The sequence below is a fragment of the Globicephala melas genome, chromosome 2, assembly GCF_963455315.2.
Source record: "Globicephala melas chromosome 2, mGloMel1.2, whole genome shotgun sequence".
Taxonomy (NCBI): Eukaryota; Metazoa; Chordata; class Mammalia; order Artiodactyla; family Delphinidae; genus Globicephala; species Globicephala melas.
Genome location: NC_083315.2, coordinates 145,916,166 through 145,942,136, shown reverse-complemented (window position 1 = coordinate 145,942,136; position 25,971 = coordinate 145,916,166). Strand labels below are relative to the sequence as shown.

The following is a 25,971-nucleotide window of genomic DNA, read 5'->3' as shown; positions in this document are numbered from 1 at the left end:
ACCACATATATTTATAGTCAGGAAGTTTCTTTCTGCTAACGGTACTAGAAAATCCTGGGGGAAAGCCTGCTTTTTAGCCAGCACCCATGAACACCACACCCTTCCTTCCGTTTGCCTGCTCTATCCTTGTTTCTATGAGAGACAGTTTAGTAAAAATGGGAGCATAAACGGTGTGTACTGTAAATGCATAGCCGTTTTCTTGGTGCTAGTATCCCTCCCTCCCTCCTTTCATTTCTGGGAAATTCATTTAGACGGTCAACTGGAATGTTAAACCAGAAAGAGACCTTAGAGATCTGCTACAGATGTTCCCAAAGCTGGTTTCGCCTCAAAATTATCCAAGGTTTTTTGGTTTTTCTTTTTTTTTTTTTAAAAAAAAAGGTTAATTCCTAGGACCCACCTCTGTGAATTTGGATTCAATACAGATGTTTCTTTGGTCCTTTTCATCCCTTCCTTCCTTCCCATAAGCCCGTCATGTGATTCCGATACTACCAAATCCTCACTTTCACCTACAGTGCTTTTATCTCCTGATGCATTTCACTCCACTAGGCTCTTAATAGTACTACATGCTGCCCACTTTGGCTTTTGTTGCCTTTCCTTTACAGCTGTCTAGTGTATCAATTAAGAGCTTTAGCTTTGGGCTTATGTAGGTCCAAAAATGGTATCTAACCTCTTACTAGTTCTTTGATATTTATTAACTAACTTTACTGATGTAAGACTTAATTTCTCATATGTAAAATGTGCATGATAATAGAGTACGCTTCCTCTGGTTATGAGAATGAAATCAGTTAATCTATGTAAAATATTTAGAACATTGTGTGCTAAGCACTGTGTGTTCACTACTATTGTTGTTTTTATTGTTAGTAGATAAATGGTTAGGTTAACACAGTAAATACTGCTAAATACTGTTATTTCAAGAGTCTCCAACAACTCATCAAGTACCATGAACTCTATCGGAAATAATTTTTTAAGTCTTTCACTCCTTTCTGTTTCCATCGTCACTACTTAGACCAGTCCATCTTTTCCCATCTGGAATTTTGCAGTAGCTTGACCACCACTCATAGATTATTTTTCATAAAATATGGCTTTCTTTTTTTTTTTTTTTTTTTTTTTGTAACGCGGGCCTCTCATTGTTGTGGCCTCTCCCGTTGCGGAGCACAGGCTCCGGACGCGCAGCCTCAGCGGCCATGGCTCACGGGCCCAGCCGCTCCGCGGCATGTGGGATCTTACCAGACCGGGGCACAAACCCGTGTCCCCTGCATCGGCAGGCGGACTCTCAACCACTGCGCCACCAGGGAAGCCCAAATATGGCTTTCTGAATCATCCATGCTTTGTCTTCTTTCTTGTTATAAAAAAATTGGAAATCAGCTTTACTTATGAGAGTGTAATTTATTACTAATCTGCATGGTTTAATGTCATGCTTCATACGATCTCCTAAACTTTTGTCAAAGGCTCATTCAGTGTGCCCAAGTCTCTTAGGTACATTTTTCTTATTTTATGTAAATTTCTCCTTCTCTCCCTGTTAATGGTTATTGACTTTTGAGGCTAACATGGAAAATTATTGTTAAACCAAAATCTGTTTTTCTGTACTTTTCATCCATTGCTACTTGTTCTTCTCCTAGGGCCAACTGAAACAATGGTAGTTCATTTTCTGATTGCCCTGCAAGTATTTAAAGGCATCTGCTTGTTCTCCTGTTTTGTCTCTTCTACAGCCTAAATATCCCTAGTTGTTACATTAGCTCTCTTGTGATGTGATTTGAAGTTTGATTCTTGTCTCTTGCTTAAGAATTTAACGTATTTTGACATGGTCCTTTTGCTGCAGTATCCACAGTATTTTCAGGATCTCCTGACTGGAGCAGAGCAGAACTCTGATATTCTCTTGCATATTCCAGTCACTAAATATTTTAAAAGTTTAGTGTAATATCACTTCACCTTTTTTGGTATTTACATAACAGTGTTGATTAATGTTCAGCTCACTATTCACTGAAATTTCTGATCCTATTGATCTTGCAGACCTGAAGTTCCTATGTTATCATTTTTCTGCATTATTAGAATTAGGACAAACGTCAAAGGACTGATTAAGAATACTTGTATATGCTAATGTGTCTCACCTCAGAGTTGTTTCATTTCTGTTTTGTATGTGCATTTATTCAAAAATGAATGAATTTATTCACCTAGTGACTTTTAATTTTTTCTAAGCATTTTCATGTTTTACTCATATAAGTTGATAAACTTAAAAGTTTAGATGAGTAGAGCCACAAACTTGGATAAAAACAGTCATTTGAAGTTTGATTGGTTCATTTAACAAGGTTCCAAGTTTCTGTTTATCACCTCCCAAAGCTAGTTACCTGGTATGTGGTATTCCTAAGAAGTCTCACAGTCTAACTCGGCTTTTCCTCACTGTGCCATCATGAAGATGCATAGGGAAGAAGTCAGTTATCACCACTAGAAGCTTCCAGTAATTTTGGTAGTCCCATAGTGTTCTTTCTTTCTATAGAAGAAATATGAAAAGCCTATAGTTCCAAGTATGCATCTCTGTTTGTAGTCAGCATTGTCACTCTTTGTTTCAGTACAGCGTCCTTTGTAGGGACCTGGTAGTTTAATCAGGTAACTGCAAGGATGTACATACTTTTGCCTTTTTGTGTCAGTGTTCTGTCAGGGGCAAGAGTCTTGGGTAATTCCAGTGTTTAGGCCCATTTTGCAAGGCAAATGAACCTATTGTGTCTGATCTTGCTTACTGCAAGGGAAATAAAATCTTGGGGAAGTTATGACTATGAAGTGAGTATCTGGTGAGGCAAAAGAAAGCTTGGTACATAGCTTGACATCTATCCTATGCCTACTTCCTCAGCCATGTAAGGAGAGGCTTAGGCTGGACGACTTTGTAAGTTTCTTCCACTTCCAAGAGTTCATGATTCTTTGGCCATGTGTTGTTTTATGGTTCCTGCCATTTTGAACCAGCAGTAGGTGGTCTGAAGAATCAATCACAATCTCAAATGAAATGCCCTCAAGGGTTTGAAGAGTTTACTTTTTATCCTTTATGGAACACTCTTCTTTCTATGGGCATCCAGCTTGATTATAGTCTCGAAGCCTCCCACTTTTATCAAATTGAGAGTTTTTAATGTTGGAAAGACTCAGTTACTCTAAGAAGTATGACAAGAATCTAATTTAGCTTTTTTTCACTGTAACAGGTACATATTGGCCATAAAGACAACCCTACTTCATGTTGGATATTAGGATTCCTTGTTCAGGACTGAGTTATCAGTGAGTTTCGGCAAGTTGCTCCCGATTACCACCTTTAAAGAGGGAACAGAATCTCTATTTTTCTACTTTCTTTAAAGGAGTTGCAGAGGGTAATGGGTTGGTACAATGTTTTAATAATGAATAATTAAGGAAGTATTCTCTTTCTGGCAGTGTGCTAGTTACTTTTTATATATATATAAATTTTTTTTCTTCACAACCACCGTGAATGGTGATTAATCCACATTATTAATTGAGGAAATTGTCTCTCAGAGAGGTTAAGGATTTGCCCAAGTTCTAAAGCCAGTAAGTTTCAAAAGCCAGGAATTTAACCCAGATCTGTTGATTATAGTGTTCCATATACTACCTCCCACTATAGTAGCTATGTCTAAGGAGTTGGCTCCCAGCCTTTCTCCTGACCTTTATTTTGTTATATCATGCCTTATTTCCAGAATGATTTGAGGCATCCTATGACTAACACAATCCGCAGTGGAAAGTTTTTATAGTTTTCTATTGACAGAGCTGACAGCGTATCAAGGTGAGAACCTAAAAACAAAAACCTCATAAAGTCCAAGCATCTAAGCCTCTACAGACCTGCCGTGTGCTTTGTGTTTAACCCCGAGACTGGTGCTAACAGTTTTCTGACCCTTCATATGCCAAATAGAGCTGAGAATAAAGTGCTGTATCCTTGCCCTATTTTCTCTTTTTATTTTTTGGTTTTTTTTTTTTTTTTTTTGCGGTACACGGGCCTCTCAGTGCTGTGGCATCTCCCGTTGAGGAGCACAGGCTCCAGACGCAGGCTCAGTGGCCATGGCTCACGGGCCCAGCCGCTCCGTGGCATGTGGGATCTTCCCGGACCGGGGCACGAACCCGTGTCCCCTGCATTGGCAGGCGGACTCTCAACCACTGCGCCACCAGGGAAGCCCCCTATTTTCTCTTTTGATTATGTGACGTCTAGCCCTCATTGAATTTATGTTCCGATGGAGATACGACATTCACATGTAAAAAGTTAAATCTCAGTGCAGAGGTGCAGATGGTTAAGGACTGTGATGAGCATGAATGTAATAGGAGGACAAAGGAAGTGTGTAGAGAGGTATGTTAATCTAACCCTGTGCTAGAAAAGGTGAAAGAATGGAGGCATTGGTGGGGGCCAGACTGATCAATTACAAGAAGGTGGAACTTATGTTGCTCTTATAGACAAGCTTTAGGCTAGTGCCACAACCAGGGATGGCTTAAGGAGAAATAGAGAAAAGAAAATAAGTAAGCATATTCTGAGATGAGTGAATAAACCAGCCTGGATAGAAGGAAGGGTTCATTTAGGAGAGTTAAGGGAGAAGAGGTTGCTAAGATAGGTAGAGACTGGATCATGAAAAGTTCTCAATACTGGTGTGAAAACTTAACCTTTCTCTTCCTTCCCCTTCCTATTCATTGATTCCTATTCATTCATTGATTAAGATTCAATTCAAGAGTCACCTCCTCCAGGAAGCCTTCTTTACCCAGGCTAGATGCCCCCTTATTGTGAATCTCAGACACCATTTATTGTCTGTCATGTATTGCCAAACTAAGCACTTTGTCTCATCTACTCCCAGCAAGGAATAAATGGTTATTATCCCATTTTGCAAAGGAGAAAACCTTGACTCTCATCACACAACTCTTTAAGTGGCAGAGTTAAGAATTGGATCCAGTGCAGACCTACTAGAGAATGGACTTGAGGACACGGGGAGGGGGAAGGGTAAGCTGGGACAAAGTGAGAGAGTGGCATGGACATATATACACTACCAAGTGTAAAATAGATAGCTAGTGGGAAGCAGCTGCATAGCACAGGGAGATCAGCTCGGTGCTTTGTGACCACCTAGAGGGGTGGGATAGAGAGGGTGGGAGGGAGGGAGATGCAAGAGGGAAGAGATGTGGGGATATATGTATATGTATAGCTGATTCACTTTTATAAAGCAGAAATTAACACACCACTGTAAAGCAATTATACGCCAATAAAGATGTTAAAAAAAAAAAAAAAGAATTGGATCCAGGTCTATGTGACTTAAAAATCCAGGCTCTGAACGATCCTAGAAAGATCACAGAGTCCTGTGGGAACACAGAGAGAAAAAAATAGCGTTATTTCTATATTTGCTTCCTTACTTGTGTCTCCTCTTCCCTCTACTTCAGTCTGAGCTCTTCTGATTAAAAGGATATATATATTTCATCTCTTGTTTTCCTAATGCCTTGCCTGGTACATGACACAAAGTGGTCAGTAAATGTTCTTGAAAGGACTAGGCAAATTGATGAATATCAGAAAAGTATAATAGGATGTTGTTATATAAAGATAACCAGTAACATGGTCTATTTCAGCTTTCAAAAAGTCATAAACAAGGTTCTCCACTAAATACAATTTGAGAAAGAAGAATTAGTTTGGTCCTAATGTGATATAACGGTAGGAAACTGACTAACATTCCAGAAACAAGGAGATGGAATAAGTGGAAAAACACAGTGAGAAAAGTATATGATACAAAGAATGTGTCTCTAAAGATTGCTTCAAGGATCAATCTTACTGAGAATTTTTTCAAGATAGAAGTAGAAAGGCAAGCTGATAGATGCTCAACTATAGAAACATTTTGTAAAGCCATGTGACTAGGCAACAAAGTAGCCAATGATTGTATTTGAGTAAATGCACAATTATTTATTGAGGAAAACTATCTATACTTGATTGATTGAATCAGAACAAACTTGGTTTCAGGAGGCTCAGAAATAAAGGGAAGCTGTTTTTAAAAATATTCATTTAGTGTTTACTATGTACACTATGATTAGGAATCATTGATACTAGGATAAAGAATAAGAAACGATCCCTATTTTTAAGAATTTTGCAGTTCAGTAGGAGGATAATTATGGTAGGCATGTGCTAACTATCCTCAAGAGGTAGAATATCCAGAGACTTATGGACCTTCATAAGATACGTTCCCAGTAGAGTCAGACTCAGTGGAACATTTCAGACAGAAGACCAAAGGAAATACTCACTGCCTTTAGGAAGTGTCTTAGAAACGAATTAGATAATGTCCTTCTCCCCTTGTACAAAACTATGGTGTTTTCATGCCTGTTGCTATGCACAGCTTACCATATATTGGGCAAGAAGCAGCAGAATAAGAGAAAATTGATAAGAGGGCAACAGATAGGGTATAAATTGTAATATCAGGCAAAAATTAAGAGATCGAAACATTTTGAAAGCAAGGGAGCAAGTAGAGACATGATCTAGTAGAGACCGGATATACAAATTCAGTGCTTGCAAAAGGGCTTATCCTGGAGTGAGAGAATAAGGATGCTGTCGACTGAAGAAAATGCACAATCTAAATGTTGAGAAAATATGCACAATCTAAATGTTTTATTTGGCATTCTTTCTGAGGACTTCAAGCCCAGAAGACAGCCTCTCAGATACCTCTGAGGGACTGCTCCCAAGAGGTAAGGGAGGAGCCAGAATATATAGGGGTTTTGAGACAAAGGCCAGGTAGTCAGAACATCAAAAGATTACCGTTAATGATAGAAAACCAGATATCCCAAGTTAGGGAATTTAGGGCTTTTCTATGTATGGAAAGATGCAAGTCTGGGCTCATTGAAAGCGTTCCTTTGATACACACCTTAGCTATCTAGGGCCAGTATCCTGTTCTTTCCCATCCTGAGTCCCCTCAGGCTGCACCATTGGGCGTGTCTGCAGTGGCTCAGGGCTTGGCGGTGGGTCAGCCCCTTTGTCTCCATCCTGAGTTCCCTCAGGGCTCATTGTCAGGAGCAGCTGTAATTTGATGGCTTGATGGTTACAACATCCTTTGTTTACCAAAATGGCAGGCAACACTTTTCACACGCAGTCCCTCCCCTTGGTCATAAATTCCCAACGTTTGGGAGACATTTCATGACTGATTTTTGTCCCACAGTGCTAGGAAGGCTCATTCCTAGATCAGGCAAAGATTCTGTTGATATGCCACTCAAGGTGCCAATTTCTGGATTAGGCCCTGTTGATAATTTAAAATTCTCTGGATCCGCCGTCTTACTAGTTTATTATGATCCAGGAAATGTTTTCCCTTGTTGCTTCTTCCCATACCTAGAGTTGCACTATTACAATTATTCTGTATAGAGTTATATAGGTTTAACTCTCAAGACATCACTAATTTTGTTGGGGGCCTGGGGTAATGCAGGAGACAACAATCTTATAAAATAGACAGGATATAAGTAATACGGCTAGTAACATTAACAAAGTCATACTGCAGCAGAGAGACAAAAAGCACAAATAATTTGGAAACAGAGAACAAATTAAAACGATAATTAGTATAACTAGTTGTAATCTGGTTGCAATAAACCATCAAGTCCACAGGAGAGCCAGCTGGAAAAGCCAAATTCTGGAGGGATCAGGAATAGGTAGATCAAATGCCTACCTAGATATTTGAAAGAGAAACTTAGGAGCAATAAAAAGAGGCCCAGATGTATGTCCTGGCATGTACTGCCTGAAACATCTTTGGTCTGTATTGACTGAAAAAAAAAAAAAAATGCACAACCTAAAAGTCGAGAGTTAAGTTTTATTTAGCAGACAAAATTGGACTTAAGCCTGGGACGCAGCCTCTCAGATAGCTCTGAGAGTCTGCTCTGAAGGGGTAAGGGAGGAGCCAGGACACATAGGAGTTCTTGCAACAAAGACCAGGTAGTCAGAACATCAAAAGGTTACTGTTAAGTAAAGAAAACCAGACATCTCAAGTTAAGGAATTTAGTGCTTTTCTGTGTATGGGAAGATGCAAAAGGGCTCATTGAAATCATTCCTTTGACATGCACCTCAGCTATCTGGGGCCAGTATCCTGGGCTTTCTCACCCGGAGTCTCCTCAGGGTACATCACTGGAGGTGGCTGTGGTGGCTGACTGCTTGATGGCAGGCGTGCTGCTTCCATCCTGAGTTTCCTCAGGGCTCACTGTCACGGGCAGCTATAATGTGATGGCTCGATGGCTGCAACAACCTTTGTTTACAGTGTTGCAGGCAATATTTTTTTCATTCACACAGGCCATATTCTTTGTCGCCTCCATCAGATGGGGCACCAGGATGGACAGAGACGGACCATGGGCGTAATACATTTTTTGTTGCTGCACTGTCTTTCTGTTTCTTTGAGGTTTAAGATTTTCCCTCTTTCTCTCTTTGTCATGTTACTCTCTTTTGGGAGAAGTAACAAATAACAACTGACATATTTCATCTTTGGACCAGAGAGTCTCCAGAGAATATAATAGTTTTGGGTGAAAAGATGCCTAGTCATTTAACCTCTTGAATCACTTGTTTGAATCATTCATTCTTTCTTTCTTTCAATCTCCACATTTATTGAGCAATGACTGTAGCGCATGTTGCTGTGCCAGGCACTGTGGATACAAAGAGAACTGAATTTTAATATAATTGCAGTGAGCAGTAAAGCATAGTGATTAAGAGCCAGAATACCTGTGTTACTAGCTATGTGCCTTGGGCAAGTTACCTCACTTCTATATACTTTGATTTCCTTAGCTATAAAATGAGAGTATTAACAGCACCTATTCAGACTTGTTGTGAGAATTAAATGGGGGTTTTGTTTTGTTTTGTTTTGTTTTACAGATACTTTTATAGTGTTGATTCTGTATCAGGCACTCTTCTAATCAGTTTACCAAAGATAACTCATTTAATTAATTAAATGGTGCCTGTCATTACTGCTGCTGTGTGGAAAATAGATTTCAGAGGAGCAAGAGTTGAGTCATCCAGGAAAGGCAGGGTAACCTATGTCATAGGCATTTTAGGGACATTGGGTTTCCCCTTCTATATTTCCCTCCTTTCCTTTTGTGCCTTCTTTTTCAGGTTATGAAAAAGCCTACTGGAGGCTCACAGAGACGTTATTAACGTTGCTGCATTTCCCCAGAATTAGAAATGTTAGGAATTCCTGGCTTAGGTGTTACTTCCAATGGCTTTAACAGTCGCTTGCCACCAACTGAGGTTTGTATGTGTCCTAGGTACTGGGTGGGCACAGGAGATACAAAAATGAAAAAAAGCCAATCCCCTGTGCGTGGATGTTTATAGCAGCTTTATTCATCATTGGAACTATTGATAATTACTGCAATAGTGTAAAGAGCTAATTAAACAAGTAATTTCAGTGAAATATGTTTCTAGGCAAAAGGAAGAAGACATCGAAAATCTTGGAGACATGGAACAGCTGTGTGTGTGTAAGGGTGAAAAGCAGGGAGGTGGTAATTATTATTTTTTTTTAATTAAGACTTTATTAATTTAGAGCAATTTTTGTTTCACAGCAAAATTGAGAAGGTACAGAGGTTTCCCATATCTCCCATCCCCACATATGCATAGCCTCCCCCATTATTGACATCCCCCACCAGAGAGGTACATTTGTTACAATTGATGAACCTACATTGATTGACCCATTGTAAATACCCAAAGTCCATAGTTCATACTAGGGTTCACTCTTGGTGTTGTACATTCTATGGGAATGTACAAATGTATAATGACCTATGTCCATCATTATGGTATCATACAGAGTATTTTCACTACCTTAGATCCTCTGTGCTTCACCTATATATCCCTCTCTTCCCTCCTAACCCTAGTAACCACTGATCTTTGCCTTTTCCAGAGTGTCATATAGTTGAAATCATACAGTATGTAGCCTTTCCAGATAGGCTTTTTTCACTGAGTAATATGCATTTAAGGATCCCCACATCTTTTCATGGCTTGATAGTCCATTTATTTTTAGTGCTAAATAATATTCCATTCTCTGGATGTACTACACTTTATCCATTCATCTACTGAAGGAGTTTTGGTTCCTCTAAGTTTGGGTAATTATGAATAAAGTTGCTGTGAATATTCATGCATAGGTTTTTGTGTGGACATAAGTTTTTGATTCCATTGGGTAAATACCAAGGAACGCAATTGCTGGATCATATGGTAAGAGTATGTTTAGTTTTGTAAGAAACAAAAGTGGCTGTACCATTTTGCATTCCCACCAGCAGTCAGTGAAAGTTCCTGTAACTCCACATCCTCACCAGCATTTGGTGTTATCAGTGTCCTGAATTTTGGCTGTTCTGATAGGTGAGTAGTGGTATCCGATTGTTGTTTTCATTTGCATTTCCCTGATGGCATACGATGTGGAGCATCTTTTCATGTGCTTATTTGACATCTGTAGATCTTCTTTGGTGAGGGCAATTATTAAGTTTTGTTGTTACTGTATAGTGTAGAGCAGGGAGGGTCCAAAGCTGGCTAGAAAGGTAGGTTATAAGGATTTTGAGTTTAAACTTCATCTTCTATATCAGCATTTTTCAGTTCTTTTTAACTTTCAACTTTCATTCACATTAACATCTTGAGACTGTGCTTAGAATTAAAAAAAAAATCATTTTATCATATTTGCATTGAAAAGATACTGTGTGAGAAGTAGGGTACTGTAATCACATTTTTTGCCCAATTATCACCAAATAATCGGTGCTTCAAGTAACTTTAGACTGTCTTTTATTATTGATTAATAATAAGAGTCAATGATAGTTGCTTAGGATACTTGCATTTTCACACTTAAGAATTACCAGATTCATTTTTAAATCAATTTTATTGCAGTATGATTGACACGTAATAAAGTGCATTCATTTTAAGTGTAAAGTTCTAAGGAGTTTGGCGAATAATATACACATGTGTAATCATGACTCATCACTTTAGAAAATTCTCTGTGTGTTCCTGCAGTGGGCCCTTTCACCCCATCCTCTAGGCAACCACTGATCTGATTTCTAACACTGTAGATGAGTTTTGCCTAATATAGAACGTCATAGAAATGGTATCATATAGAGTGTATTTAGGCTTCTTTCACTCATCTATGCATTTATTTGTTATTACTGAGTAGTATTTCATTGTGTAAATATACCACAATATACCACATTATGATTATCCATTTACCTATTAATGGACTTTCGGGTTTCTGGGTTTTGATTATTAAAAATAAATCTGCTGTGAGTATTCATATGCAACTCTTTGTGTAAACACGTGTTTTAATTTGCCTTGATTAAATACCTAATAATTGGGAGTGGGTTTGGTGGGTTTTATGGGTAAGTGTGTGTTTAGCTTTAAAAGAAACTGCCAAACTTTTTCAAAGTATGTGTGTCATTTTACAATTCTGTCAGCTGTGTATGACAGTTCCAGTTATCTCACATCCAACATTTGCCAACGTTTGATATTATCATTCCTTTTTATTTTAGCCATCGTAGGGGTTGTGGAGTGGTTTTTTGTTTGCATTTCCCAGATAACTAATGATGATGAGCATATTTTTATATGTTTATTGGCCATTCATATATATTCTGAAGTATTTGTTTAAGTCGTTTACCCATTTTTATTGGATTGTTTGTTTTCTTATTATTGGATTGTAAGAGTTCTTTATATATTCTGGGCACAAGTCCTTTGTCATGTATATGTGTTGCAGATATTTTCTTTCAGTTTGGCTTGCCTTTCCTTTTTGGGAAGTAGGGTTTGTGTTTTGAAGAGTAGAAGGCTTTAAGTTTTATGAAGAACAGTTTGTCAAGTTTTTTTTTTTTTTCTTTTATGGTTGTGCTATTTGTGTAATGTCTAAGAAATCTTAAGTACCCCAAGGTAAAGAACATCTTCTTCTATGTTTTCTAATAGAAATGTTATAGATTAGCTTTTACATTTAGTTCCAAGATACATTTCAAATTAATTTATTTTGCATGTGTTTGAGTTAATCATTAAAATTCATTTTTATCTCTATCTCGTATAGATACGCAGTTGTCTCAACACTTATTGAAAACATCCTTTCACCATTGAAATACATTATTATCTGTATCAAAAATCAGTTGACCATTTATATGTGGGCCCAATATTGATCTCAATTTGATTCCATTATCCTGTCTTTCTCTATACAAATACCATAGTATGTTGACAAATGTAGCTTTATAGTAAACCTTGAAATAAAGTGTGAGTCTTCCAATTTTGTTTCTTTTCAAAAATGTTTTGACTGTTCTAGAACTTTAATAATATAAGTTTCAAAAAAAAACCACCCCAGAGTATTAATTTCCATGTAAATTTTAGAACCAGCTTGTCAGTTTCTACAAATACATCTCTGTTGGATTTTGACTGGGATTGCATTAAAATTATCCATTTTATGAAATAATGCCATTTGCAGCACCATGGATGGATCTAGAGATTATCATACTAAGTGAAGTAAGTCAGAAAGAGACAAATACCATATGCTATCACTTATATGTGTAAACTAAAATATGACACAAATGAACTTATCTACGAAACAGGAACAGACTCATAGACATAGAGAACAGACTTGTGGTTGCCAAGGGGGAGGGAGGGGAGGGGAGGGATAGATTGTGAGTTTGCGATTAGCAGATCCAAACTGTTATACATAGAATGGATGAACAACAATATCCCACTGTATAGCACAGGGAACTATATTCAATATCCTGTGATAAACCCTAATGGAAAAGAATATGAGAAAGAATGTGTATATATATATATATATATATATATATATATATATATATATGTATGTATAACTGAATCACTTTACAGCAGAAATTAACACAACATTGTAAATGAACTATACGTCAATAAAAATATATAAATAAATAAAAATCCATTTTGATTTAGAGAGAATTGTATCTTAAAAGTACTAAGACATCTAGTCCAGGACATGGTGTATCTTCATTTATTTAGTTTTTTATTGTTTCCCACAGTTTTTAATATATTTTGATTTGTCATTCAACTAAAATGTTTTCTATTTTCCCTTATAATTTCATCCTTAACTCATAGGTTATTTGTTTTCCAAACATTTAGGGATTTTTTAGATATCTTATTTTTGAGGACAGTGTTTGTGTCCCTCCAAAATTCACATGTTGAAGCCCTAATCTCTAATGTGACTGCATTTGGAGACAGAGCCTTTACTGAAGTAATTAAGGTTAAATGAAGTTATGATGATGGGGCCCCGATCCTATAGAATTAGTGTCCTTATAGAAAGAGACCCAGAGAGCTCACTCTCTCTTTGTGTGTAACAAAGCAGTCACAGGACCAGAGAGCAAGATGGTGGCCACCTACAAGTTAAGAGAAGAGACCTTAGAATGAAATCTGTCTTGCTGGTACTTTGATCTTGGACTTCCTTAGCCTCCAGAACAGAATTTCTGTTAAGTCACTCTGTGGTATTTTGTTATGTCAGCCCAAGAAGACTAATACAGTTATTTTTGTTGATTTCTAATTCATTTCTGTCTTGAAATTTATTGAGACTGACTTTCTTGACCTACCATCAATCCTTGTGAACATTCCCTTTGCACTACAAAAGAATGTTTATAGTTGCTGAGTATGTTGTTCAGTAAATGTAAATTAGGTCAAGTTCATTCTTAGTGTTGTTCAAGTGTTCTATATTTTTACTGACCTTTCTGTTTACTTGTTCTATCAATTACTGAGGGAGAAATGTTGAAATCTACAATAGTCCTTTTTGACTTGCCTTTTTCTCATTTCAGTTTTTGTTTCATTGATACTCAAATTCTGTTATTGGGTACATTCATATCTAGTGTTTCGTCTTCTTACGAATTGACTCCTTTTTTATTAGGAAATGCCCCTTTTTATCCCTTGTAATATTCCTTTTTCCAAAGTTTACTTACTAATACGGTCAATCCAGCTGCTTAGTATATCTATGTTCATTCTTTTTATTTTAAGTTGCATTTACCCGTGTATTTATGATTTCTGGTGGTATTCATTCCTTCATAGAGATCCAAGTTTCCATTCAGTATTTTGTTTTTGCCTGAAGAATTTCCTTTAATATTTATCATAATGTAAATCTGCTTAAGACACATTCTGTCAGCTTTTGTTCTGCTCACAAAGTGTTTATTTTACTTTACTTTTTGAAGGCTGTATTCACTGGACATAGAATTATAAGTTAACTTGTATTTTTCTTTTAGCATTTTAAAGATGATGCTTCATTGACTTATGGCTTGCATAGTTTCTGAGGAGAAGTCTATTGTCGTTCTTATCTTTATTCCTTTGTACTTAAGGTGTCCTTTTTCCCTGTGAACTACTTTTAAGATTTTCTCTTTATACATGGTTTTGAGCAATGTGATTATGATATGTCTTACTGTTTTTTTCTTTTGTATTTATCCTGATAGGGGTTTGTTGAGCTTCTTGGATCTGTTTGTTTATATTTTCATCACATTTGAGCTAATTGTTTTCTTCAGACATTTTTTTCTATCTCCCTTTTTTCCTCTGCTTCTGGAACTCTAGTTACATATATATTAAACCGTGTCCTGTTATCCCACGTGTTACTGTGGTTTCCCTATTATGTCTTACCTTTTATTCTGTGGTATCAAATCTGTTGTTACTCACATCTAGTGTATTTTTCCTTCCAGATATTCTAGTTTTCAAACCTATAAGTTTCATTTTCCTAAAAAAATCTTCCATTTTCATCAGTAGAACAGGATAGAGAGCCCAGAAATAAACCCATGCATATATGGTCAATTAATTTATGACAAAGGAGCTAAGCATATACAGTGGAGGAAGGATAGTATCTTCAGTAAATGATGTTGGAAAAACTGGACAGCCATATGCAAAAGAATGCAACTGGCCTACTGTCTTACACCATGCACAAAAATCAGCTCAAAATGAAGTCAAAAGCTGCTTCAAGACTGGGGGAAAAACTTCCATTTTCACATTATGTTTGACTTCCTTTAGTTATTTCCACATAGTTATAATAGCCTTTTAAACATCCTTGTCTGCTAGTTTCATCCTCTGTTATTTCTGGTTGTTTCTATTGACCAGTTTTTTTCTTGATTCTAGGTCATGTTTTCTTCTTAGCATGTTAAATTTTTTTAATTAGATTCTGGATGTTGTGATTGTTACATTGTTTAGTGTCTGCATTTTGTTTTCTTACATTAACATTTTTAATATTACATTGTTGAATTTGTTTTGGTAGGCAGTTAAGTAACTTGCAGGTCAGTTTCACCTCTTTAGACCTGTTTGTAAGCTTTCCTAGGGTGAGTCGAAAGTAGCATTCACTTCAGCGATAGTTGAGCCCTCCAAATGTTCTAAGTGGGTCTCCACTGAATTTCCTAGTGAATCGCTGAGGATTTCAATTCTGGTTGGTCAAAAGTTGAAAGTCTCCCTGCCTTGCTGAACTCTGAGAATTGTTCAGCCTATAACTTACTAGTTTTTATTTGTCTAGCCTTGTGGAGTTCCACTCAATGTATACATGGCCTCTTGGAAAGACTCATGCAAATACCTGGAGCTCTTTTTCTTTTTTTTTTCTTTTTTTTTTTTTTTTTTTTGTCTAACTTCCTCCTTTCCAGAACTTTGCCCTGCAACTTCCAGCAACCTCACCCTCCCCAAACTCTGATCCCCATTTCCTCCAACCAGTGAAGCTGCTAGATTCTATTTGGGTCTTATTCCCTGTGGTGGTGATTTAGAAATTGTCTCCACACAGAAAGCTATGGTGATCATAGAGGTACATGGTTTTAATTCAGCAGCCTATTAAGAAGATTATGTACTGTGACAAAGTGCAGTTTATTCCAAGAATGTGAAGATGGTTCAATATAAGAAAACTGGTTGATGTGATATAACATATTAATAGAATAAAGGCAAAAAAGCCCACATGATCATCTCAATATACAGAAAAAGGATTTGAGAAAATTCAACACCTTTCCACATTAAAAACACTCAGTAAACTAGGAATAGAAGGAACTTGCTCAACATGATAAAGGTCATATATGAAGAATCCATATATGGGTACATCATAGTCAATGATGTAAGATTGAAAGCTTTTCTTCTAAGATCAGGAACAAGACAAGTATGCTTGCTTTCACCACTTCTATTCAACATAGTGTTGGAAATTCTATCCAGAACAGTTAGGCAAGAAAAAGAAATCAAAGGCGTACAAATAGGAAAGGAAGAAGTAAATGGTCTCTGTTCACAAATGATACAATCTTATATGTAGAAAACTCTAAAGATTCCACCAAAAAAACTTAGAATTAATAATAAACTTAGCAAAGTTGCAAGATACAAAACCAGCACATAAAATTAGTTGAGTTTCTATACATGAGCAATCTGAAAAGGATGTTAAGTAAACATTTCCATTTACAATAGCATCAAAAATAATAAAATACTCATAAATAAATATAACCAAGGAGACAAAAACTTGTACATTGAAAACTACAAAATTTGGCTGAAAGAAATTAAAGGCATGAATAAGTGGAAATACATTCCGCATTCATGGATTAGAAGAGTTAATATCGTCAAGGTGACAGTACTATCCAAAGCGATCTGCAGACTCAGTGCAATCTTTATCAAAATCTCATCTGCCTTTTTGCAGAAATAGAAAACCCCATCCTAGAACTCATATGAAATCTCAAAGGACTCCCTATTAGCCAGAGTAATCTTGAAAACAAACAACAAAGTTGAGGGACTCACAACATCCTGATTTCAAAACTTGTACAAAACTGCAGCATTCAAAACAATGTGGTACTGACATAAGGACAGATATATAGAGCTGTGGAACAGAATAGAGAGCCCAGAAATAAACCCTCTCATATATGGCCAAATGATTTTTGAAAGGGTACCAAGACCATTCAGTGAGGGGAAAGACAGTCTTTTCAACAAATGATGTTGGGAAAACTGGATATCCACATGGAAAAGAATGAATTTGGATCCTTGCCCTACATCATATACAAAAATTAACTAAAAATGCGTCAAACACCTGAATATGAGAGCTAAGATTAAAACTCTTAGAAGAAAAGATAGGGAAATTTTTTCATGACATTGGATTCAGTGATGATTTTTTCGATACGACACCAAAATGCACAGGCACAAAAGAAAAAAGATTAATTGGGTTTTACCAAAATTAATAATTTTATGACTCAAAAGATGCTATAAAGAGAGTTAAAGATAACCTACAGAATGGGAGAAGATATTTGCAAACCATATATCTGATAATGGATTAACACCCAAAATATATAAAGAACTCTTACAACTCAACAACAACAACAACAAAACAACCGGATTCAAAAATAAGCAAATAACTTGAAGAGACATTTCTTAAGAAATATATAAATGGGCAATAAGCTCATGTAAAGATGTTTGACATCACTAGCCTTTGGGAAATCCAAATCAAAACCACAGTGAGATACCGCTTCACATTCATCAGAATGACTACTATCCCAAAACCCCCCAAAAATGAAGGTGACAAACATTGATGAGGATGTGGGGAAATTGGAACCTTGGGCAATGCTTTTTGGAATTTAAAACGTGGTACAGCTGCTGTAGAAAACAGTTGGGCAGTTCCTCAAATTGTTAAACATAAAATTACCATGTGATCCAGCAATCCAATTCCAGATATACACCAAAAATAATTGAAAACAGGAACTCAAACAGACACTTGTACACCAGTGTTCGTAGCAGCAGCATTCACAATAGCAAAAATGTTGAAACAACCAAATATCTATTGACAGTTGACTAAACAAAATGTAGTATGTACATGCAATGGAATATTATTCAGCCTTTAAAAGGAATGAAATTCTGATACCTGTTACAACATGGATGAACCTGGAAGACATTATGCTAAGTGAAATAAGCAAGACACAAAGAACAAATATTTTATAATTCCATTTATATGAGGTATATAGAATAGGCAAACTCGTAGCGACAGAAAGTATAATAGAGGTTACCAGGGGCTGGGGGGTGGGGGGAGGAGCGAGGAGTTATTGTTTAATGTATATAGAATTACTATTTGGTATGATGAAAAAGTTCTGGATATGGATACTGGTGATGGTTGCACAACATTGTGAATGTACTTAATGCCACTGAATCATACACTTTAAAATGGTTAAAGTGTTAAATATTATGTTGCATATATTTTACCTCTACACAGACAGTAAGTTGTTTGTCCAGTGGTGCTTGATTTTGTGTTACATATATTTTACCACAAAATGATTAGATGAATAGTGGGTTGTGTGACCAATAGAGCTTGACTGGTGTCTAGGGAAAATTAGTGAGATTATCTTGGGATAGAAAAACCCTGCAGGTAGATAGGGGGAAAGTAGAGTGTTTGTCAATCTAGTGTTCATAACAGTGGCTATCATCATTGGGGTTAATCGACTGTTTTGTTTCATTTTAATAAATTATTTTTTCCAGAATAACATTGTGAAACACTGCTTTTTTACTTTATAACCTTTAGATTTTAAAGAGAAGAATCTGAAGGAAATGAAGGATTTTTTGTTCTCTATCATGATAGTAAGAAATAGGGACCCTGACTATGGTGGCAGAACTACAGAATGACCAATTCTTCCTCTGGAATATATTATCCCTGAGGATTGTTCTACAACCATTATCCCAGCATTGCTTATTCCAGCCAGCCCCCAAACAAGTTGAATTCACAGACTTTTTTCTAAAGCAGTTGTTCATACTTTCTACAAAGATACAGTATAGCAAGATGGTTTAAAACTTACACTTAGCAATCAAACATCCTAACTTAGTGTCTGGGCTTTGCAAAGAGTTAACTGTGTGACCTTTTATAAAGTTACTTAATCTCTTCCTGCCTCACTTTTTAAATTCACCTGTAAAATGTGAGTGATAAACACTTCATGTGTTTGTTGAGAAGACTAAATGAGATAATATACATAGAGTACCTAGCATAGTACCTGGTACATATTAAACTCTTAATAAATATTAGTTGCTGCTGCTGCTGTTGCTGCTCTTATTTGGAAACAAGCTCAAGATCCAGACCTGGAGACAGGAGGAGTCCACAAGATGGCATGTCTTGTTTAATTTTACAGGGCTCTTATACTAGGCACATTTTCTTTCTCTCCCAGTCCTATGATGGTGTCATTCTTACGCCATCTGTACTTTTTTGTGGTTAGACTTCTCTTCCAAATTAGAGGCCAAGCAATCCATTTTAATCTTGCCACATTTAAAAAATTTATTGGCACGTTATAACCAGGGTTCACTGTGGAGTACGTTTTCATTCACTCACTTTTTTAAAAAGTCTATTGAGTCCCCGTCTTTTTCTTTCTCCCTCTCCCTTCAACCCCTTTTGGATAGTAGATGCCAAGAACTGAATTAATTATACTCTTCAGCTCCATAATACATTGTCCTCATCAGTACGTGCAAGGTCCCTCTTTGGTTTTATTTTTACCTTTCATCCCTAAACCTCACCCTGTATCCTTCCCTCACAGATAATGTGTCTTTACATGTCCTTAAATATGCATGCATTTTTGTAAATAGGTAATACTGTTCTGCATGAATGTGTTTTTAAGAAAATTTTATACTATTAATACCAACATTACATTTTAAAACTCTGTTACTTTGTGTATAATTATTCAGTGCTTCTGAATTTTAATTATCTCTCAGTTACCTGTTCCCCAAAGCAGCAATCCCCCACCTTTTTGGTACCAGGGACCGGTTTCGTGGAAGACAGTTTTTCCACAGATGGTTGTGGGGGGGGGGTTCAGGTGGTAAAGCAAGTGATGGGGAGCGGCAGGTGAAGCTTTGCTCATTTGCCCGCCGCTCACCTCCTGCTGTGTGGCCCGTTTCCTAACAGACCATGAACCACTATCAGTCCACGGCCTGGGGGTTGGGGACCCCTGCCCCAAAGGATGAACACCTAAATTACCATCAGTTCCTCAATACCACAAAACATGTGGCAATTAACATATTCTTACATTACCCTTGATAGGATGATCACATTGGTCCAAACAGATGCTTTTGACATTGAAGGGGACTATTTTAATTACAGAGACAACAGGCGTATATCAAGACTCCCAAACAAACCAAGATATGTGATCCACCCTATTTATAGAAGATTTTCCTAGGACGTAGCCAATAATCAGCAGTTATATACTGGGATAGCCCTTCCCCCTTCTGGTTGTTTCTAGCTGGCATCTGGTTGGTGCATGTGCTGGCCTGGTTACTGCATATTTTAAATACCACCATTGCTAGAAACTACACATGAGGGAGATGTGTAGGTCACAGGTAAGAGACATCCTTCATTTCAAAAAGTTTGAGTTCCAATCCATTCTTGTCTTATTAATAGATGGGTGGACTTTTTAATCTGTCTTCCTGTATTTCAAGACTTTTCACATTTGTACTTTATATTTATTCATCCTTTCTCCATCAGACTGTCTAGTTTGGGGTTGTCGCAGGCACTACTAGTTTTTTTTTGTTTTGTTTAACATCTTTATTGGAGTATAATTGCTTTACAATGGTGTGTTAGTTTCTGCTTTACAACAAAATGAATCAGTTATATATATACATATGTTCCCATATCTCTTCCCTCTTGCATCTCCCTCCCTCCCACCCTACCTATGCCACCCCTCCAGGCAGTCACAAAGCACCGAGCTGATCTCCCTGTGCTATGCGGCTGCTTCCCACTAGCTATCTACCTTACGTTTGGTAGTGTATATATATCCATGCCTCTCTCTCGCTTTGTCACAGCTTACCCTTCCCCCTCCCCATATCCTCAAGTCCATTCTCTAGTAGGTCTGTGTCTTTATTCCTGTCTTACCCCTAGGTTCTTCGTGACATTTTTTCTTTCTTAAATTCCATATATATGTGTTAGCATACGGTATTTGTCTCTCTCTTCCTGACTTACTTCACTCTGTATGACAGACTCTAGGTCTATCCACCTCATTACAAATAGCTCAATTTTGTTTCTTTTTATGGCTGAGTAATATTCCATTATATATATGTGCCACATCTTCTTTATCCATTCATCCGATGATGGACACTTACACCATCATCGGATGAATGGACACTTAGACACTTGTTTCCATCTCCGGGCTATTGTAAATAGAGCTGCAATGAACATTTTGGTACATGACTCTTTTTGAATTATGGTTTTCTCAGGGTATATGCTCAGTAGTGGGATTACTGGGTCATATGGTAGTTCTATTTGTAGTTTTTTAAGGAACCTCCATACTGTTGTCCACAGTGGTTGTATCAATTTACATTCCCACCAACAGTGCAAGAGTGTTTCCTTTTCTCCACACCCTCTCCAGCATTTATTGTTTCTAGTTTTTTTGATGATGGCCATTCTGACTGGTGTGAGATGATATCTCATTGTAGTTTTGATTTGCATTTCTCTAATGATTAGTGATGTTGAGCATTCTTCCATGTGTTTGTTGGCAGTCTGTATATCTTCTTTGGAGAAATGTCTATTTAGGTCTTCTGCCCATTTTTGGATTGGGTTGTTTGTTTTTTTGTTATTGAGCTGCATGAGCTGCTTATAAATTTTGGAGATTAATCCTTTGTCAGTTGCTTCATTTGCAAATATTCTCTCCCATTCTGAGGGTTGTCTTTTGGTCTTGTTTATGGTTTCCTTTGCTGTGCAAAAGCTTTGAAGTTTCATTGGGTTCCATTTGTTTATTTTTGTTTTTATTTCCATTTCTCTAGGAGGTGGGTCAAAAAGGGTCGTTCTGTGATTTATGTCATAGAGTGTCCTGCCTATATTTTCCTCTAAGAGTTTGATAGTTTCTGGCCTTACATTTAGGTCTTTAATCCATTTTGAGCTTATTTTTGTGTATGGTGTTAGGGAGTGATCTAATCTCATACTTTTACATGTGCCTGTCCAGTTTTCCCAGCACCACTTATTGAAGAGGCTGTCCTTTCTCCACTGTACATTCCTGCCTCCTTTTTCAAAGATAAGGTGACCATATGTGTGTGGGTTTATCTCTGGGCTTTCTACCCTGTTCCATTGATCTATCTTTCTGTTTTTGTGCCAGTACCATACTGTCTTGATTACTGTAGGTTTGTAGTATAGTCTGAAGTCAGGGACCCTGATTCCTCCAGCTCCGTTTTTCATTCTCAAGATTGCTTTGACTATTCGGGGTCTTTTGTGTTTCCATACAAATTGTGAAATTTCTTGTTCTAGTTCTGTGAAAAATGCCAGTGGTAGTTTGATAGGGATTGCATTGAATCTGTAGATTGCTTTGGGTCGTAGAGTCATTTTCACAATGTTGATTCTTCCAATCCAGGAGCATGGTATATCTCTCCATCTATTTGTATCATCTTTAATTTCTTTCATCAGTGTCTTAAAATTTTCTGCATACAGGTCTTTTGTCTCCTTAGGTAGGTTTATTCCTAGATATTTTATTCTTTTTGTTCCAATGGTAAATGGGAGTGTTTTCTTGATTTCACTTTCAGATTTTTCATCATTAGTGTATAGGAATGCAAGAGATTTCTGTGCATTAATTTTGTATCCTGCAACTTTACCAAATTCATTGATTACCTCTAGTAGTTTTCTGGTAGCATCTTTAGGATTCTCTGTGTGTAGTATCATGTCATCTGCAAACAGTGACAGCTTTACTTCTTCTTTTCCGATTTGGATTCCTTTTATTTCCTTCTCTTCTCTGATTACTGTGGCTAAAACTTCCAAAACTATGTTGAATAATAGTGGTGAGAGTGGGCAACTTTGTCTTGTTCCTGATCTTAGTGGAAATGCTTTCAGTTTTTCACCATTGAGGATGATGTTGGATGTGGGTTTGTCATATATGGCCTTTATTATGTTGAGGAAAGTTCCCTCTATGCCTGCTTTCTGTAGGGTTTTTATCATAAATGGGTGTTGAATTTTGTTGAAAGCTTTCTCTGCATCTATTGAGATGATCATATGGTTTTTCTCCTTCAATTTGTTAATATGGTGTATCACATTGATTGATTTGCGTATATTGAAGAATCCTTGCATTCCTGGAATAAATCCCACTTGATCATGGTGTGTGATCCTTTTAATGTGCTGTTGGATTCTGTTTGCTAGTATTTTGTTGAGGATTTTTGCATCTATGTTCATCAGTGATATTGGCCTGTAGTTTTCTTTCTTCGTGACATCCTTGTCTGGTTTTGGTATCAGGGTGATGGTGGCCTCGTAGAATGATTTTGGGAATGTTCCTCCCTCTGCTATATTTTGGAAGAATTTGAGAAGGATAGGTGTTAGCTCTTCTCTGGATGTTTGATAGAATTCGCCTGTGAAGCCAACTGGTCCTGGGCGTTTGTTTGTTGGAAGATTTTTAATCACAGTTTCAATTTCAGTGCTTGTGATTGGTCTGTTCATACTTTCTGTTTCTTCCTGGTTCAGCCTTGGCAGGTTGTGCATTTCTAAGAATTTGTCCATTTCTTCCAGGTTGTCCATTTTATTGGCATAGAGTTGCCTGTAGTAATCTCTCATGAACTTCTGTATTTCTGCAGTGTCAGTTGTTACCGCTCCTTTTTCATTTCTAATTCTATTGATTTGAGTCTTCTCCCTTTTTTTCTTGATGAGTCTGGCTAATGGTTTATCAATCTTCTCAAAGAACCAGCTTTTAGTTTTATTGATCATTGCTATCGTTTCCTTCATTTCTTTTTCATTTATTTCTGATCTGATTTTTATGATTTCTTTCCTCCTGCTAACTTTGGGGTTTTTTTGTTCTTCTTTCTCTAATTGCTTTAGGTGCAAGGTTAGGTTGTTTATTCGAGATGTTTCCTGTTTCTTAAGGTAGGATTGTATTGCTATAAACTTCCCTCTTCGAACTGGTTTTGCTGCATCCCATTGATTTTGGGTTGTTGTGTCTCCATTGTCATTTGTTTCTAGGTATTTTTTGATTTCCTCTTTGATTTCTGCAGTGATCACTTCGTTATTAAGTAGTGTATTGTTTAGCCTCCATGTGTTTGTATTTTTTACAGATCTTTTCCTGTAATTGATATCTAGTCTCATGGCGTTGTGGTCAGAAAAGATACTTGATACAATTTCAATTTTCTTAAATTTTCCGAGTCTTGATTTGTGACCCAAGATGTGATGTATCCTGGAGAATGTTCCATGCGCACTTGAGAAAAATGTGTATTCTGTTGTTTTTGGATGGAGTGTCCTATAAATATCAATTAAGTCCATCTTGTTTAATGTATCATTTAAAGCTTGTTTCCTTATTTATTTTCATTTTGGATGATCTGTCCATTGGTGAAAGTGAGGTGTTAAAGTCCCCTACTATGAATATGTTACTGTCAATTTCCCCTTTTATGGCTGTCAGTATTTGCCTTATGTATTGAGGTGCTCCTATGTTGGGTGCGTAAATATTTACAATTGTTATATCTTCTTCTTGGATCGATCCCTTGATCATTATGTAGTGTCCTTCTTTGTCTCTTCTAATAGTCTTTATTTTTAAGTCTATTTTGTCTGATGTGAGAATTGCTACTCCAGCTTTCTTTTGGTTTCCATTTGCATGAAATATCTTTTTCCATCCCCTTACTTTCAGTCTGTATGTGTCTCTAGGTCTGAAGTGGGTCTCTTGTAGACAGCAAATATATGGGTCTTGTTTTTGTATCCATTCAGCCAATCTGTGTCTTTTGGTGGGAGCATTTAGTCCATTTACATTTAAGGTAATTATCGATATGTATGTTCCTCTTCCCATTTTCTAAATTGTTTTGGGTTCGTTATTGTAGGTGTTTTCCTTTTCTTGTGTTTCTTGCCTAGAGTAGTTCCTTTAGCAGTTGTTGTAGAGCTGGTTTGGTGGTGCTGAACTCTCTCAGCTTTTGCTTGTCTGTAAAGGTTTTAATTTCTCCATCAAATCTGAATGAGATCCTTGCTGCATAGAGTAATCTTGGTTGCAGGTTTTTCGTCTTCATCACTTTAAATATGTCCTGCCAGTCCCTTCTGGCTTGCAGAGTTTCTGCTGAAAGATCAGCTGTTAACCTTATGGGGATTCCCTTGTGTGTTATTTGTTGTTTTTCCCTTGCTGCTTTTAATATGTTTTCTTTGTATTTAATTTTTGACAGTTTGATTAATATGTGTCTTGGCATGTTTCTCCTTGGATTTATCCTGTATGGGACTCTCTGTGCTTCCTGGACTTGATTAACTATTTCCTTTCCCATATTAGGGAAGTTTTCAACTATAATCTCTTCAAATATTTTCTCAGTCCCTTTCTTTTTCTCTTCTTCTTCTGGAACCCCTATAATTCGAATGTTGGTGTGTTTAATGTTGTCCCAGAGGTCTCTGAGACTGTCCTCAGTTCTTTTCATTCTTTTTTATTTATTCTGCTCTGCAGTAGTTATTTCCACTATTTTATCTTCCAGGTCACTTATCCGTTCTTCTGCCTCAGTTATTCTGCTATTGATCCCATCTAGAGTATTTTTAATTTCATTTATTGTGTTGTTCATCATTGTTTGTTTCGTCTTTATTTCTTCTAGGTCCTTGTTAAATGTTTCTTGCATTGTCTCTATTCTATTTCCAAGATTTTGGATCATCTTTACTATCATTATTCTGAATTCTTTTTCAGGTAGACTGCCTATTTCCTCTTCATTTGTTAGGTCTGGTGGGTTTTTATCTTGCTCCTTCATCTGCTGTGTGTTTTTCTGTCTTCTCATTTTGCTTACCTTACTGTGTTTGGGGTCTCCTTTTTGCAGGCTGCAGGTTCGTAGTTCCTGTTGTTTTTGGTGTCTGTCTCCAGTGGCTAAGGTTGGTTCAGTGGGTTGTGTAGGCTTCCTGGTGGAGGGGACTAGTGCCTGTGTTCTGGTGGATGAGGCTGGATCTTGTCTTTCTGGTGGGCAGGTCCACATCTGGTGGTGTGTTTTGGGGTGTCTGTGGACTTATTATGATTTTCGGCAGCTTCTCTGCTAATGGGTGGGGTTTTGTTCCTGTCTTGCTAGTTGTTTGGCATAGGATGTCCAGCACTGTAGCTTGCTGGTCGTTGAGTGAAGCTGGGTGTTGGTGTTGAGATGGAGATCTCTGGGAGATTTTCGCCGTTTGATATTGTGTGGAG

General features: G+C 37.2%; 1 protein-coding gene across 4 annotated transcripts in view; it reads left to right on the top strand.

Annotated features, from left to right (window-relative positions):
* SYNJ2BP (synaptojanin 2 binding protein) overlaps nucleotides 1–25,971 on the top strand; it is an 88,260-nt gene that overhangs the window by 43,626 nt on the left and 18,663 nt on the right. The window lies entirely within an intron of this gene.